Here is a 19,379-nt window from a genome sequence, read left to right on the forward strand (position 1 = left end):
CTACCTTATCAATGCAAAAGATAATGAACACAATTCAAAAGCTTTTTTTTTTTCCATTCGCGGTCAAACAAATAAATAGAGCCCCGAGGCGATAAGAAAGCATCAAGCAGATGAGTATCTGCAAAAAAAAAAGGCAATAGCAAACAAACATCAGTTGTTATACCATTTCTTCCTATTTCCAGATATCTTTCAAAAAACAAACAAACAAACAAAGAAAAATCTGTACTTTGGAAGTTTACTGGCGTGAATGTGTGATTACGGATCAGCAAATATCAGTAATCGTAATGAAGATTTGAATTGAAACAGAATAAACAAATATTCAGCACGTTGACAAAGGTTTATTATAGTTTTATCGTAGAGTTATTTAGTCGGGATTTTTTTTTTTTTTCATAGGAGAGCATAATCATATTCTCAGACCGACATAGGCTTTGCATGATCTTTTTTTTTGGGAGGGGGGATATTTGTTACTATAAGACTTATTTCTTCACAGCAAATGATGTATTCATGACGTTTTAAGCTATTAACTCTGTACAGAGAGAGAAAAAAAATATATAAATAAAGCAAACAAGAACCAGAACGTGAAAAAGAGATAATTGATGGTTAAAAGATTTCGACACTAGTTAGCATATTCAGCCTCCAAAATGTGATACCATTTTCGAGAATAAGTATAGCTTTGTCACTCTGACGCCCTCAGATTAAACAAATCCCCCATTCCATTCCACCCACTCCCTTAACTTCCCCTATAATTGTTAACATTTATAAAAAAGCATCCGAATCAGATAATATTTAACAGTTCTGTCTTCTGGCCTCTATTGGCCAGTGGGAGGAAGATCGAATAGCATTCCACCGTTTCTAGAGGCCCCGTGTGTCTGTTTCATAGCTGATTATCACGCAAACAGTCAGCATCAAATAATGTTATTGATCGACAATGTAAATTTGGCGTAATCCGAGCAAAAATACGACGCATATGACAAATTCAATGATTTGTTAAGGCAAGCCCATGCAGCCCACTATTGGCCTGAATCTAATTTTAAAACGATGTCTTCAGGAAAGGAGATAAAAGGGTCACTTGTGCCTCTTCAGGCAATCGAAATGTTGATGCAAATGTTTCCTACTCGAATCGATTCAACATCTGCGAGGCGTTGAATAACTCATAAACGGATTAGAATTTATTTTATTCCCATGGTGTCGAGTGGGCACAAGTGATAGAAAGCAACATCACATCTACTGCTGGTGGGAGGGAGGAGGGGGGGGGGGGGGTAATGGTGGCGAGGGTAGAAGGAAATAATGATGGAGCTGCATGTGAAAGCCGAACGCCGATGACGGCAAAATTCAAAATATTAAACACACACACATATATACACACACACACATACGCACGCATACACGCATACACAAGCCGTTGACGACCACAGGAAAGTCCAAAGCCTGAACTTATGCGGTTGCTGACAACAACTTTGGTACACAGAACATGGTGGACTCGAGTGATGGGGGGCAGCAAGCTTGGACAGTTCAAGCGGAGAAATTATGATTATTGGACCATAGAATGAGACGCGGAAGATGATGCAGGGAAGAGCAATCGAGAGGGAGGAGGATGCGGGGTGAAAGGGATGACGATTAACACCTCAAAGATGCATCCTGTAAGAGGTTGTGAGGAGCTTCTTTAGCGGGAAAGGTAAACAGACAGGAGTGCATTCTTATTCAACAGGGAGCGCAAATATGCACTCATCATCTAAACCGCCACGCATCGTGTTGGGAATATAGCAGGCGATGCGTAGGTAATAGAAATTTGACCGAGACAAAAATCGGATCGACCAGATAAAGGGAATGGATAGGGCGGACACGATGTAGCAAGATAGCAGTTGAGGAAATAGAGAGAAAGAGATGAAGATGATGATGATGATGATGATGTTGACAACGATGATGATGATGATGATAAACGATAGATGCAAGATGAAATGAACGGAGAAGTGAGCATGACGAGCTGGAAAAAACTGATCTCTAAGAAAGTAAAACTTATCAAAAGTACGAAAGAGATAGATATAGAGATAGATAGATAGATAGATAGATAGATAGATAGATAGATAGAGTAATATATGAAATTTAAAAGTTTACCACCCCAAATCACTCCGAAAGATGGACAGATAGTGTAATCATTGGGATTGAACAGAGAAACAAGGGCACCGAGTGAAAGAATCGAAATTGGATAATAGCTGGAAGCTGAGATGATGAGGAGATCTGGAGGGACAAGCTCGGCCGATGAATTTCACAAGGTCAATGAGGCAGGCTCCTCCTTGGCACACGGATAACAATTATGAGATTACAAGCGCCCACAGATACTTGATGAGATGATATCGATGTCACCGAAAAACGGGAGAGGGGAAAAAATCTTTACAGTTTGGACGTCGTCACTGCATATTAAGCCTATCAGCCGGTACATTAACGATTAATCCTTCCAAAGATTTGTAGTCTTGCCACATCAGACCTTGCATTCATTTTTTTCTTCCCATCCGAAAGTTTGGAATGGTTTCTTTTCGTTGACACTGAAATCTAGGGGTGAAGTTGTTGCCGCACTCTTGGTTGTAATTATACTGCTTCTTATCAGCAGTAGATATGAACCTTTTCTCCGTTATTTTACTCCGTCTCTCCGCAGACAAAAGAGGACCATCGTACATTGCATAGTATCTTTTTAAAAGATTTTTTTTGACTGACTTACAGGTTTTCTTTATGTTTGAATGTAGGAGGAAAAGTAAAATATTTTCAAATGCCATTTGTACACTGCTTCAAATCTTAATTTCACTGATAACGTTTGAAAATGTTGTGCTGAGAATAGTCAGGTAGTGGTAGTAGCGGCGGCGGTGGTGGAAAAGACAGGTATAGTGTTGCTGTGGTAATAGTTATGGTGTTATAGTTGTAGCCGCAGTAGCGATAGTGGTTGAGGAAGCAACAACGGAAGATGGTGAAGATATATGTAACATGGTCGATGGTCTCTACATTTCATTGTGTGCAATTGTTGACTAAATAAGGGCAGCCTCCCATATAGGCTGTTTGTTCAAGTTTGCAAAACGCTTGTAATTATCCTTTTTTACGTATGTACTTATCTTTTTTTTTTACGTGGACGTGGACGTGCGTTTCTTTTTTATTTGCAGCTATAAAGATAAAATCAATTGATATTGTTCAAGTTCCAGTTTGACGTAGGCTGCACGTCCCTCCTTACTCCTCGATTTCAGTCGACTTTTCATGAAAAAGCAAGACAGGCAAATCTTCATTTCTCACAGGAAGAGTTTTTTTTTCCCAGTAAGGGGTAGACCTCTCATAAGGTCTGGCTCTCCCTAAGTGTTGATGTAAACATTTATTGATTTTATTCTCCTTGTCAAATTGCATAATTTCGACTCAGCTAAATTACGCCTGACAAGTTTGGTATAATTAAGCAACATGAAGAAAGTGTTTCTGACGCCACAGAGCCGATTTCTCTTTTCCTTTATTTTCTTTTCTTATTCAAATATAAATAGAGACGTGCGCAAGACGTCATAATACAAAATTGACATGAATATTATTGACGTTTTGAACATGGAATTATTGAATCAACACGATTGTCCAGAGCAGAAACGATGCCTGAGATATAGTTATATTATAGCAAGATAGTTTATGTTCAAAGACTAAGCGACAGGGCAATGACTTTTCGAATGCATAGCAACATAGTCCCATTGCGTCCAGCGTATTACCAAAAACAAACATAACGAGTGTGAAAAACGTCTTTGGAAGGATATTTTTTCTTTCTCTTGCTTACAAACAACAATAATAAAGACTAAACAACACAAACAAAAAAATGTCATAATCTTTTTTTCATACTTCCACCTGTCAGTTTTCTCTTTCACAACGACAGCCCTCCCCCACCCACCACGCATGATAGAATCTTTGGAGTCATATTTCGCCTCGAAGGGGGATGATCATGGATAACCGTTCTGATTCAATATTGGTTCTGCATCCCACAGTTTAAGGATGATGTTCTTCCTCCACTAGATTGCTCGATACATGTCGACATTAAGCACTGTAGAAATTATTCGAGATTCTCGTGTACAAAGCTTATACTGCTTTTCCCCTATTTTATATGATGTGAAAATACATATTTGCAAGTAAGTAAAATGTTAAGTTGCAAAGAAAGCTTCAATTTGTTTTCTTTTCTATAATACTGTTATGTTACTAGTTTATCCTCTGCCTACATGTATACCGTACCCACAAGTATGTATTCTATTGGGCAGTGTGAATGCTTGTACAATATGTATGTACACGTAGATTGAACCACTGATGAAAAGTAGTAAGAATGGTATTGATAGGGTTCTTGAGTGTTCATTTATTTTCATCCATACATTTAAAATGAAATCAAAATTCAGAATGAAATGTTTCGCATTCACGTTGACACTGGCACACACACGCACACACATACACACACACACACATGAATACACAAAATACAGTTAGAACTTCGAAGAAGAAGACGTGCATTGCACTATATACAGAACACCATTGTTTGTTTGCCGATTTATTTTCTCATTGACCTATTGATCTTCTGTCTGTCTGTCTTTTGCCAATATTACTGAAAACGTTATCACCAAGATTTTGATGAATTTTCCAGGATAGATTGGATGACTTGAACAGCTTATTATAGTTTGAGAGGTGACCTGTATCATGATCTGGAAGATATCCAAGATTTGAAAAAAAGAAAGAAAATATACATATATATATATATATATATATATATATATATATATATATATAGAGAGAGAGAGAGAGAGAGAGAGAGAGAGAGAGATATTACCACTGCGTGATAGGGGCATTCTCAGGCTATTTGCTTGGTACAGATGTGAAATGTGATATCATGTCTAAACAAAACAAAACAAAACAAATGACAAAAAACGTCTTCATTTGGTCTGTCGCTTGCCGAAGTTTAAATAAGATCAAAATATAGATTTCCGGTTCAGACGATCCAGAATGCTGTATTCTAAGAGACGAATCCGATATGTCCTGCTGTGAGATAAGAAATGAACGAAGAACCTGGTAACAAACATCGCTCGGAGTGAGGTGTCTCCAGTTTTATCAGAGGGCTGACGAATTCAAAGTATCTACAACCGTTACCGAGCTAGATCCAGAAGAAAATCGATTCTCCTTAAGAACAGTTTTCTTCTAGATCTATAGCTCCGTATAATGATAATTTCTGAGCTAGTAAAGTCATCATCGATATCTCAAGTGCTGGAGGTGGATTTATTAGTAATTCATTATCAAGGGTGTAGGCCTAATGGTAATAGGAAGAACGGTAATGTACATGTAGTGCAAATCGGATCTGTTGACAGGTTTCGTTATGGACACTAATCATTATCTATGTGGCATTTGCAAGACAACAGAAGTGAATGATCAAACAACAAAACAAGCGTAATACAGGCGTACAGGAAGTCAGGCCTTCCCTGAGGTGATTCCCTAAGTTGCCATGTAACCTGCCGAGTAGATTTTCTGTATGTGTATGATCATTTTGGATAAATAATGTAATATCAAAATTGATTTTGCTTCCAAACTTCAATTTGATAAAGTGACACAGAGCGTTTGTGTTACAAACAAGTGTTGATGATTGAAGGACTCAGAGTTGCAGATTGCCCAGTTCTGTGCCCTATGTATCGCCTTGGCTGACGTTTGCGCTCTTTGAGTGCTTCATTATTCTGTCCCATATGACAACGTTTTGACACATTAGAGCGAAGTTTGTTCTTTCTGGAGAATTTATCACATTAATTTTGGGGGACTCCTCTCCACCCCCGGAAAGTGCAATAATCTTTCACTCTTTCCAACTCGGCGCTCTTCAATTACACTGATTCCATCCCAACAATATCCCACGCAAGCGAGGCTTTTACGCAGTGAAGCCCCTTTTTAGCACGCCTGCACTTCGATCTTGTTTCAATTTTTCTCTGCATGCTCCGTCAGTTATTAATGGTTATTATCCACGCTGGCTTTCCTGCTTTGTAAAGATGATGAATTGGCTTGAAAACAAAAAACGAGGCTATTCAAATCATGAGGATAATCTCTTGCCAAGTTAAAATCTCCAGACGGCGTAGGCAAATACCGGTCATTATGCCACGAAGAGATATACGAACTTTCTCCGGTTGTGCTTTTTTTTAAAGAGCTCTTTTTCCCTTCCAACTGCGCGTGCATGTTGTTGAATTTTGTGGGGCTTGCAGTTCGTTATTCCGAAGGATCGTCAATCCAAAAACGAAAATTGTTTTAAGGTTCGTAATTCCTGAGGTTCGTTAGTACCACATTACTTTCATTCTCGGATCAACGAACCTTCGGAATAATGAACCTTATTTCACTTTCGGATAATGGAACCGTCGGAATAATGAGCTTTATTACCTTTTCGAACTAACGACTATTGTACTTATGATATATATTCTTCTCTCGAGTGGTATAATGTGGGAAGCTAAAACCATTTTTACTTAGATGTACATTGATTGACAACCATGTTCTATATCTTTATGATGTTCTGTTGTCAGATTGTGCATCCAAGCTGGATATCATGCATCATTCTCTTTTGTTATATCTGATATATTTTTTTCAAAAAAAAGAAAGAAAATAAATTGAAATGACATCATGAAAAAACCGATGACGCTATAAGACCAAAAAACAACAACAACGACAAACATTTAATGACTTGAATGACTCACGTGCCATTCTCAGAAAGAATTAAAGTAGCGCTATCTCAAGGAACATCTTCTCTTTCACCAGAAATCCTTCTCTAAAAAATCCATTCTTTTCTAGCATCTTGGGAACGATCATGGGCTGATAAAAAGGCCCTTTATCAATCGTTTCACCAAACGCCTCGATAATAATACATGTCAAAAGTGCCAACAATATTGTCAAAGACAAAATAAGATGTGTTAGTGAATAAGATGCGGGGGGGGGGTAGGTGGGTTGCCACAGCAACCATGTGGATGATGAAGAATGATGCGGAAACAATAATCGCTCTTACACCGTCAATAAAGAAGTGGTAAAGTACGGTCTGGTTATTGTCAAAACGGTAGCTAGAGGGTCTAAAATCAGAACACATAAAGACATTCATACCTTCCCTCCCTTTAATATTTCCATTGTCTCTCACAACAAACAAACAAATTCAAAACCAGACTAACTGTCAATGTATCACATAAACGTTGATGGACGTAATGATCTTATAATGATTAATTATGCATGCTGTGTGGAAGAGGCATTAATTAAATATTGCCTATTTGCCATAAATCACTATTTTTAATCTTCGGTTGTTGTTGTTTTTTAGCACAGTTCCTTTGAAAGAGTATAGGTAACATTGACTGGGCGCCAATGATGCTATAGAGAAGTAATAACGAAAATATATCAATAACCGTACGGATGCTTTATGATTGAGTCAGTAAAGACAGGTAAAAATTAACTTTAACGAGTTTCGTTTCATTTAAAGCTACAGTCCCCACGTATTCATCAGGTGACTCATGAAGAAAGACAAGCCCGCATTTCCGCTTTAGATCAAGGCAAACGAAAAACGCAAATAAACGAAGTCGCCTCTTTGGGCTAAATGGGCTTATTAATCATCGGGCAATCGGATTTCAGTTGTAGACGGTTTTATTCTATGTTATTCTCATCAGCAGAGTGGCGAGGCTCGATGTCAAAGACATGTTTGAACAGTACTCTCGGATTGATTGTCTTCACAAGGCGTGTATTCCCCCGTCGGCCTGTTCCCTCCCCGTCTGTGTATAGTGATTCCTCTGGAAAAGAAAGCGGAAAACGGCACTTTGGTGTCCAATGAGCCAATGAGGTTGTCCAGGTCACGTGACAATCATGTTCATGAGATGAAAAAAGGAGTGCGGGGGGAGGGGGGGGGGGGGTTGGGGAGAAATCACGCTAAGAGAGGTGGGCATCTCATTATCAAGGACACAGCTAGGACGAATACACTCTTTCTAAAATTTGATTGAATGCCCCAGAGATTTCACAGAGAGTGAGATGGATCCCTTCTCCTTATTTCGTTCAAAGTGCGGAGAAATTGGGGAGTGGGAGGGTTACGTTACAGCTTAACCTATCAACTCTAGACTCGCGACCGTGTTGAACAATTCCCAAATCCTTAGAAGCTTGTTTGACGTTGGTTGAGATGAATACAAATTCCTCATGATCAGATAAGATGGGGAATAACGAAAAACAAAAATAATGGGATACGTCTGTAAGGATGTAAATATATCGTTCAGTTTTCTCGAAACAGCATGCAGGTAATTTAGGAAATGTGGTTTGTTCAATCTATACCTAATAAGCTAACGATTATACGGTTTGCCTGATCTTAAGATCCTTTGAACTTAAGCCATTACCCTACCGGAAAGATATTGTAAAATATCGTTCAACATTCACACCATTATCATCATGACATACGTAATTTATGGAAACATTTATTTCCATCCCCCAGAACTAAAACAAAAAATCAGAATAATAGAAAACAGATTTAAAAAAAAAAACAACTTTTACTTAGCGGACTGTCAAGTCTTGAAAATCTCTTTAAGGATTTAGTCGATTCTAAAAGATGTGCTTAAATTCAACAAATTTTAGCTAGCTACTACTTATCTTGCAAAGTTGTGCACGTACTTTGATACCTCTTTTCTCCTGTTACTGATGCATTCTGAATGCAGCAGGAGAAACTATGATACATGATAGGCTTCTCGCCCCTGCCCCCCCCCCCCCACCCCCTTCCCTGTAAGCTGATAGAGGCAGTGTAATTATAACTTCTCCATTCTGTCCACGCATAAGAAGTATCCAAAAGTTTGAAGAATGTTTACCTTCTAATCGAGCCCGACATTGAACTATCGAGTATTGACAAGGAGACAAGAATGGGTCTTTTCTCCTCGTTGGAATGCATGTTTCGGGGCGAGGAGTGGTGCTTGAGCGATGCCGCGCAGAATTTGTGAGATTTTCCGCCGTCGCCGACTCCCCGAGGGATAGGTTGTGAATGATCCCGAAAGAAAGACTCGCGTCCGGTCGCTTTAATATTAACCGATTACAATCCGCGACTGTGTCCGAAACTACACGAACGTCAGGAGAAACGTATAAGGCAGAAATATGGATTTTGGCATACACGTTTTTCATGTTCAGTATCATTCGTCACTCAAAACAAATGAAACGCAGCTAAGCAAATAATTATCATGGCTTACATACAAACTCATACTAATGCCGTGTGTTTGCACATGAAACCTATTCATGAAAACTATTCATCCTTCAATCTATTCACGCCACATGGTTTCTTTGTTAACGCTTAATAATGGCATGCATTCTGACTTCATGTTGATTCATGGTACCCTGTCTTCAGATTGCTTGGATACCCGCGCCCACAAAACAAACAAACAAACAAACAACAAACAAACAAACAAACAAACAAACAAACAAACAAACAAACAAACAAACAAACAAACAAACTTCCCAACCAAGATTCTGCTACGTGACATCATCTGTCAAGCTTTGCTGAAATACTGACATGTTTGACAAAAGACATTGGAATGCACTTTACTCTAGGCTGGTCATAACATGCATGTTTCCATGTTACTAATCTGATAAAAGACATTAGTGAAGTTCACATCTAGATCCCTTTACCTTAAAGGTAGGGAATCCCATTTGCATGCCTTAAATGAAGAGTTGTATAAATACAGTGGTATGTTAAAGAGAGTATCATTTTAGAAACTCCCATAAAGTATTGGAAGTGGAAGGTAACATTTAGTACATTTTTTTAACCGTTAGATTTTGAATTGAATTTTTTTCGGGGCTCACCGTAAATTCCAGTACATTACTAGGCTAGCTTTGCAGACCCATGCACTGCATGTGTGTTCATCATATATATTTTGTGAAGAAAGTTCATCAACACAAGCCTCATTTCTATATACATTCTTGCCACACACTCTATATGTTATTACATCTGCTCTTGTACTGTTAGATTTGTGTTTATAGATAACAAATACAGAAGACTGCAACAAAAAGGCTTAAGTGTGGCTGACACACAGAACTACTGAGTAGCTGAGTTTTGTGCATTATTCAAATTTTAGATAACTGTTGACTTCCAAATTCCTAAGCAGTGGCCTAAGCAAGTCCCCTGAGGTTCATATTCAATGTTTTGCTGCATTTTGGGAGGTCTGTAAAAGGTATCCCCTACCTTTAAGGTTTTCAAAACTTGAAGTTTTGTAAACTACAATAGTCACCTAGTAAACTAAACTTCAAGTTAGTGTAGATGTAGACGCACGTAGTTTTGAAAACTACGACAAAACCTTAAGGCGAAGACACCACGAGAACACTATAAGATTTCTTAGGGTTTTGTCGTAGTTTCGTCGTGGTTTTGGGAATGCCCCCCACAGAGCGCTAAAACTACGACAAATGTGAACGGAGTTTTGTTAACCACGACGCCTTTGTAGTTTTGAGTGACCTTTTACGGGCGCCCTTTATTTTCTATTATAGTTAGCATTAACTTGACGTTTTGCTAACTGCATGTAGGTGTGAACGGCATCGAAGTTTTGTCGTGGTCAAGGGAAGGAAGTTTTACGATCGTAGTTAGTATAACTTGAAGTTTTGGGATAGGTGTAGACATGGCTATTGCAGGTTATGCTCTGTCTAGGGGAAGGTGCATTCCAGTGTCTTATGTTAAATATACTAGTATTTTAACGATGATTGACAGATGATGCCACTGGCCGAATTCTGGTTTGGAAGGTATTTTGTGGGCGTATTCAAACAATCTGAAGAAAAATGTACAAAAAATTATCGTAAAATATATGATACTAAGGCACATATTCAGATATTCTTTTGGCCACAAAAATGATGATCAGGTATTATGAATCATGCATTTGCTTTGCATTACTCCTTTAAGCACTGGGAGAAATACATCTTAACATGCATCTCGACACTTTTCAAACCTGAAAAGTAGTTCATGATGGGAACAATGAGAGAGCACATTAACGACAAGAGCAAAGGAACCCCCTGAAAATGAAATCATGTCCGCTGAAACAGATCACGCCATTTACGGCTCTTATTTCAGATGCGATTCCATTTCGCCTTAAAGAACAATTATGACTAATGCTCCGTAATCAATTAATACAAAATGGTCAGGAAAAAAAGATCTAGAATGGCTAAATCTAGAAAATGAGTTATTGGGACTAATTGCTCAGACCTTGCTTCCAGCGGATTCCCTTGTGGCACAGTAGCAATGAAGATCATTCATTTAGCTAATCGAAAATTAAGTCCGGCTTTCAATATCTAAGCATGGCAAAAAGCAGAAGAAAAAAATGCACGCGCCTTCGTCACTCACGCACTAGGTGAAAATGTAAAGCAGAAAAAAAATCGTACTGCAGTTTATTAATTTGTCGTCTGTCCTTAGAACGTGCAACCGTGATTCATATCCCGGCCTGAAAGGTCACGGTGAGTAAGGAATCAGCATTTTTGCCCGGAATTATTCAATTACTACCAAACCGGCGCTGCATTATCGTACAATCCGTACAATCCATCTCATGTCCCCGTACCCACTTGTTGTTTTGGACAGGTGATATCTGCCCTCCATTATATTCGGTGCCGCGCTCGCACGGCGCCTCCTGTCACCGTCAGACAATTGCGTTTTCCCGTAATTTTGTTTTGCACGTATATTGGAGGGTGGTCACGGGCCCATGGCCAGTGTAGGTAGTACATAGCCGCCGTGTCAGAAAAGGGAGGCGGGTGAGCGACTTCTCATTAGCAGCTAAGTGAATAAAAGGTCCAGCTTTGCCAATCCCAGCTTTGTGCTTCAGAGAGAAGTTATTTTAGCCTAAGTGCAGAAACGGGTTTTTTTAAAGATACCTCTTTCCCTGCGCAAAGGAAATTCCCGTTAATACTCTACTTGAGAGGCGAATGACGTACGGCCTACGGAATGACACAAACATGAGCACAACATGAATAATCTAACGCTTTTCACTGCTATAAGACATACATTACGGTACATGAGACCATGGACCAAAGTGGCCGGTTTTGTTTGGATCATTCGATTCGCTAATTATGTGATTATGTTGTTACCCATAGGCCTATCTAGGGCCTCCTCAGCATTCACAGGCAGGCAAGAAGTTAAAATCAGATATTTGATACCTAAAAAATACATTTCATGGTTGACTCTATTTGAAAGTGCCTGATATCATCTTAAAAAAGAAAGATATATGAAGTCACCCTGCACTCGAGAGATGACACTGGTAAAGTAATGACTGTAGCCAAGAAAATGACAGCATAGTTACTGTCACGGGTTTTCCTTGATATTTGATTAGATGCACCTTCGCCCATTTTTTCTCACGTTCAGGTGACTTCAGTTGAAGAGAAGTGGATATAAGTTATCTAAAAAGAGATAGTATTATTTCGGTTGAGGTGAGAATGCAGCTTTTAACAGATTACTTTTTGCGAGATACTTAGGAACCAGTTCATGAAATGTTAAAGAGCATAAAATCTAAGAGGAATTCATAGTTAATTTGATGAAAATCGGTTATAGAATGGCTGAGATATCCAAAAACAAAGTAAAACATAGCGATAATAGAAGGTTGTTCCCACCTTTTATAAGGATTGCTTTGTTTTGAATATCTCAGCCATTTGAAAAAATCAATTTTCATCAAATAAACTTTGAATTCCTCAAGAATTATATGCTTTTTCATATTTCATAAGAGGTTTCTCATTATCTCCAAAAATCATCATCAAAACATATCGGAAACCTGAAGCCCCATCTCAACCGAAACTCTACCCAAACTTTAATCATTTCATTTGTGTGTTCTACAGACAACCATTAAACTTGTGAAGATCGAAAAATTGTCAGTCGTATAGACAGATGTATTGGCTGTATTGGCTAAGTAATAGATTGGCTCAGATTTAATTGATGACGAGGTAAACATTTCAGTTTAATACTTTTATTACGTGAAGGGGCACCACCAGTGATCGACATTCAATTGGAAATGTGCGAAAGGGCATTGAATGGATATTGAATGAAGGGAAAAGTACAGAACAAAAACAGGGGCTGTAAATCTGTTTGGGCCATCCCACGAGCTACTAGGCACCGACGAGTCATGCGGCCCTCGAGCTAGGCACCGACGAATCATGCGGCACTCGAGCTACACATTGAACAAGAGGTCCATGAGTCATACACCCATGAGCCATATAGTCCACGAGTTGTACAGCCCATGCACTAGACACCAAGTGAAACAGGCCTACGAGCTAGTAGCCAGACGCTATTAAATTAGGAAACACCCACGAGCTAGAGACATATGAACAAATAAGGCCTATAGTGTCTAGGTTGTGGACCGTAAATCTCGTGGGTCTATTTTAATAAGTGATGTCGAACTCGGTGGACCTTGTTCACTTTTAGTATGTAGCTAACGGGCTGTATGATTCGTGAGCAGTATGACTCGTGGGCTGTATGACTCGTGGGTGTTTGGCTCGTGACGTGCACCTAACCTGTTTCGCACTGAACCATGAGGCATTCAATTGGCACTCATTCTAATGGGGGAGTCGGGCTTAAATCAGTTGTAATGGCAGCAAATAGGCTCCCGTGGATTGCAGTTTGACGACTTCTTCTCCTTTCTGTGCAAAAGTCAAGCACAATCCAATTTGTGGGATCACCGTTAATCAATCGAGGTTGATTGGTCTTGAAAACCTCGGAAGATGGGTATTGCTCGATCTTCTCAAGAGCTTCACAAAAAATCGGAGAAGACCGGCCGACAGCCTCGTTTTCGTCTGTTTTTCAGTGACGCGCAAATATTTTGGCGGGAATCCTTTGATCGAGGATATCAGACTGGCGTTGGACCCTTGAATTCGATTAGGAAAGTAATGTGGATCAAATCGAGCCAATTTCTGCTGAATCCGATGAACCTGAGGCTCACTCCTGCGGACTTCTTGGGAAATGGTTTTCAACAAGTCAGCTCATCTAAATAGAGCAGCTCTTTGATCGTAGCAAGCACATTATTAAGCTTTAAAAACAACAACAACTACTACTACTCGAAAGGAAAATTGTGTTAGGATACTTTTAGTCCGTAACTTGTTTCTCCTTGGCAGTAAACGTTCATTCACGTCAAACCAAGGTCCATGTACATTCATCTTCCCTTCCACGCCGGAAAGGGGGAAACGAAGCATTGAGGGAAGAAAAGAAAAATGACGTCACCCTGAAGAAAGTCTCCTTACCTTTGACCGGCATATTGCCAATGTTCCGTGCAAATGTGGCTATTTTAAATGGAGAAATTAATGATCAACGTCTTTTTTGATGAGCTGGCCAAAAAAAAAAAAGAATGCATGAGTTACTGAAAGGGTACAGATAAGTGAGATGAGGCGAGCTTGCAAACGTGTTAAAGGTAAAACATAGTTCTGGTAAGCCTGCTGAACTGTCAAATTTCGCTCCAAAAATGTACGCGCATGCCCAAGAAATATGTGGAATAACGTTGTAATAGCAAGATATTCGTTGGGTTACGACGAAAATGCGAAACATTAACCAAAAAGTTCGCAGAAGTCGCAATCTCAGAACTTACCCGATCGGGGTCAGGCTAACTCGGACTTGGGGACAACTCGGCCTCGCTTTGACGGCGGGGCCTTCGCCAAGTTTCTGTACCCTTCGAATTGAACATTCCAATGTTGCGTACCAAGCATCCATTATCATTTTGTAACAGCATAACTGTTTGTCAAAGTCAGTAATCATTCATGGTGAATGTCATCTACATAAGATGAGTGCTTGCTATAGAGATCTGATAGAGTGATTGGCTGCGAGCTGACACTTTTTGAAAATTTTCCTTATTGAGGTGTGTCCCGTGTGAGACTGTTAATTATCACAGTTAATTTATCATTCTCACGTGAAAGTCTGTCTTTCATCTCCAAGAACGTCGTATTACATTGCGACCTTGTAAGCATAATGAAGTGACCTTTCTGGTCACAAGCAAATGACAAAGTTATCACCTTCAGTATAGAATTGAGCAATGAAACCTTAACCAAAATACACTTGGACATCTTTGGTTTTGTCCGTTTCTTTTACAGTCTTTTTGTTTTCTCACTGCGCCATAAAAAAGGTTGATGGAGTAGCTAAAGATGGGCAGTGACGCCTCGGCATGTGTGTACAAACAAAATTCACCGCAGAAATGAATTAAATCCAAAAAATAGAATTTCAAGTAGATCGGACTTACTTTTACATTGGCTTTCGAAACAGAATATCTTTTTTTTTTCCACATCTGTAATGTACACCATTGTATTCTCCATCGTGAATATTTCATCGAACATTACTTTGCATTTTATGCTTGAATGGGTCCCTGGACAATTTTAATACTAGTACCGCAGTAAAGAATGGCGCACATTGTGTGTGAGGACTAACACCAGTGTGTGTGCTGTATATTTTGTCTGTGTTCGTGTTTGGAATTTGTAGACTTCTTTATTCACTTATGATATGATTTTATAGAAAGAGATATTCCGATGACAAAAGTTATAGGATCACTTAAACAAAAACATAATGTTTGTGACATGAGTCTGAACATTAAAACTAGTAGTTGAAGCTGTGTTTATACTCAACACTTTTCAATGCGGCTTTTTTGACAGGTGGGTCCTCCGTAAACAAAGAAAACTAAAAATAGATCGATGTGTAGTTATGTGGCATTTAAGAATGAGAAAGAGCAGGAGTGAAAGCGACAGCTAAAAAACAATGGATAGACTTTAGTGAAAAGACAGGAATGTAAATGTGGATCAATAATTATTGATTACGTGAACAACAACAACAAAAAAAGGAAAAACATACCAAAAAAGAGCTCTCTCCCGCAACACTAAAACGGTTTCCATCTGGTAAAGCCTTCAAATCTTCCATTGAATTCTCATCCTTGAATAGTGTTGGGAGGTTACTTTTCATAACATTTGGCTAATCAAAGAAGTCATAAATGGTTATTGCAAGGTGCTTGTCACAACGAACGACGAACGACGCATTGTCTTCAATGGACTGGTGATTGTCAGTGAGTGCCATGTGTGACTAATTGTCCTTCACGTAACACTGTCCACTGAAGAGACTGTTAGGATAATTCTGCCCCCAATTCCCCTCCTCTTCCTCCTCCACTAGATTTTGTTCATGTGGCTTGTTATAATCTTGCACATCAAGAATAGATAATCCATGTAAACCTTTATGTAGGAAATATTTCATTTCATTTCATTTCATTTCATTTCATTTTATTTCATTTAATCTAATGTATACATCATGTATATATATATGATAAAATGTAATATAAAATGTGAAAACTATGTTCTTGTAGACAAATGTAAAATTCTTATCATTTGGTCTTCTATGTAAAGTACCAACCCGTAAATGTCATCTGCGTATAGAAAAGGTCAAAATCAAGAATGTTGGGCACAGATCTATGCACTTGATAAAATGCAGAGGAACATTTGACTGTTTAGGATTCTGACAGCATGCGACTGTTAATTATGGAGGCATAACTACAATTTGCTTTGCTGTCGCTACTGAGAATACACCGCAGCAAAGTATGGAAGACCTGTCAGTGTGCGTGCAAAAGTGTGGTCCAGTATTTATTGGGATAATCAATTACCAAAAGAATAATACACACAATGAGACAAAACAAAATTTGACAAGTTTTCGCGGACATCGATTATTGTTGGATAGGTATATCTTGTTTGTCACTTTTGTCGTTTCTATTGTTACAGCAGTGCGATTCATATAATCTGTTTATGGAAACCAATAACTTTAAAACCAATAATTTTCGCCAACATTTTGAGTAAACCTTGCTCATCATTTCATCCACAGAAATATAACGTTCGGTGTCCATGAGAGCGATAGATAAGAAATCAAAGCTTCATCCGAATAAACATAACCCGATTTACCCCTCTGGCTACGCTCGTTGCTTGGAAGCGGAGCAAAATTGATAGCGGAGGGAGGGTGAAAACCAAACTCTTGCCCGGCCCCGAAACGATTCTGACACACTTAAAGCCATATTGTGAAGACGATCGCACCCAAGCAGGCGATTAGCATTTTATCGATAACATTATCTCCGCCGGAGTGGTAATCATAAACCGACGCGTGTCTCATTTCTGACTTTTCCCTCGATTGCACAGCTGCTCCTCGTCCGATTGGCGACCTAAGCCAGCGTGATATCGATGCGCTATCGGGACAAGAGAGCGATCGACAGAGAGAGGGAAAGAGAGAGAGATGGAGAGAGACAGATACAGACAGATATGCAAACTGAGAGAGTTATAGTTGGAACACGGTATATAGGTACAAATGACGCACAGAGTTGTTAAGGTATAAGTTTGTCCATTAGTGTCGGTGCAGACAGATATTCTGTGTCGAGTTCATGACGAAGTGCAGAGTGATTTGGGTCTCTCGATTGTTTCTGGCAAATCAGGCGCTTTATACGTCAGGAAATTCACATGCAGCAATTAAATTGATTTTAAGAAATGTAGGAAACGAGACTTGTTGAGCAATGAAATTCTTATACAACTCAATCCAGCACTTTTGGATAATTTACTTCTTATTCGGGATTCCAGATGATGCGTTTTTGCTTAATTTTAAACCACGTGACGATCGTGTAAAAAAAAAATACCGGAAGATACCAATTCAAGTTGCCTTGGTTTAAATAAAGAATGTGGGAAAGGAGACTTGTTGAGTAATGGAATTCCTATGCAACTCAATTCAGCACAATTTGATAATTTACTTCTTACTCGGGACTCCAGTAATGATGATACTTTTTCGCTCAATTTTAAACCACGTGACGAATGTGTAAACAATATTCATCGGAAGATACCAATTCAAGTTGACTTGGTTCCGTCAAAAAGCAACATATTATATACCCTACTTAAGGGGAAAATGTGTTTATGAAGCATACAAATCAAAATGTTCGCATTGAAAAAGAGAGCAATCACCACTTTTCGATCATTGCTTCGAGTCGAAAGCTTTACCCGAAAAGAAACTTCAATTTAAACACATCCATAATGACAGCGCTGACTGATATTACAAGAGCTATGCTTAAACGAAAACAAAATACCAAACAAATAAACATGCAAAAACCATCCCGGATTTGAGGGTCTATACATTTTCAAAAAGGTATCAGGATTAGGTGGTGCATGCGGGCATGTCATGTTTTGCATGATTTGTGCTTTTCCCCCCTTTACCTTCCGTATCATCAGCCAGCTGTCAGCGCGATCCCTCAGATACGCAATGAAGCATCAAAGTAGGTAATTCGATCGATTTATTCTTCTGTCGCTAATCCGTCTTTTTTATGTACAAATGTACTAGTTCTTGACCGTTGTCAGGCACTCCAATCACGCACAAACGTACACAGCATCATAGACATACGCACCCCCCCCCCCCACACACACACATATCCTAATACAATACATAAAGACTGAGATAAGGCTCAAACCATGAAATACATTGGCTGCTAAGTGAGGGTAGGCAGCCTAACGGTCACACTTTATATCTTTCGTCTTCTGCCGTGCATACCTGTGTTTTTGACCACGTGGTGTACAATGCGCAATGTAAAGTGATTTGTTTAGAAACTAAGCTTGAAAATATAGAAATTATTGTAATTACTGGATCACCTGCCAAAATTGAAATGTTCGGCCCATAAAATTACATCCATGCAACCCCACCGATGATTATGATCTACATTGCACTGCGCATGGTCACATACGGGCAGCTGAACTGTTGTATCGTGTTGGTTTTTTTTTTTTTTCTATTTTCCGGCATAAATTGATGGATGCAGATGATATCACAGAGGATTATTTTGACACAATGGGCATTCTGTGCCTATATAACAATACATTTCATATAAATACGTTTAAGGGAGATTAGTTATACATGTATTATAAGTATGAAGCACTGATATCGTTGTTGAATAATTCATCTGATCATTTATGAGCTTTAGGGACCTTTTGATATTTCCTACAGTATTACATGCAACATCCCGTCTTAAATAGCCAATTGCTTTAACGTCCTCAGCTTATAAAATCAAAATGTCAAAAGAACACTGTAGGAGACCAAACAGTATCAGGATGTATAGAGTGCATCACTCGTTCTTTTTGTTTGTTTGTTTGTTTGTTTGTTTGTTTGTTTGTTTTTTCAACTCATACCTATTGTCACTTTCAGTCCATGTCACAAGGAATGCAAAATTATCATCTCTAAGTTTGAAACATAACTCACATAAATCAAAACAAGCCTTGCTGCAAATTGGCCACATCGCACCAGCAGAGTACAAAAAAAAGCATGTTAGTGATGTGCACGTTCGCGTACACCGCTAAAACGCATTAGCTGCGCGAGCATCATTTACCGCCGCTCTCTTGGTGAAACAGAAAAACGGGAAATAAAATGTTTAAATATCGAGGAA

Source organism: Diadema antillarum, unplaced genomic scaffold (assembly GCF_040938485.1).
Source record: "Diadema antillarum isolate AM-2024a unplaced genomic scaffold, OU_Dant_1.0 scf00000055, whole genome shotgun sequence".
In the NCBI taxonomy this organism is placed as follows: domain Eukaryota; kingdom Metazoa; phylum Echinodermata; class Echinoidea; order Diadematoida; family Diadematidae; genus Diadema; species Diadema antillarum.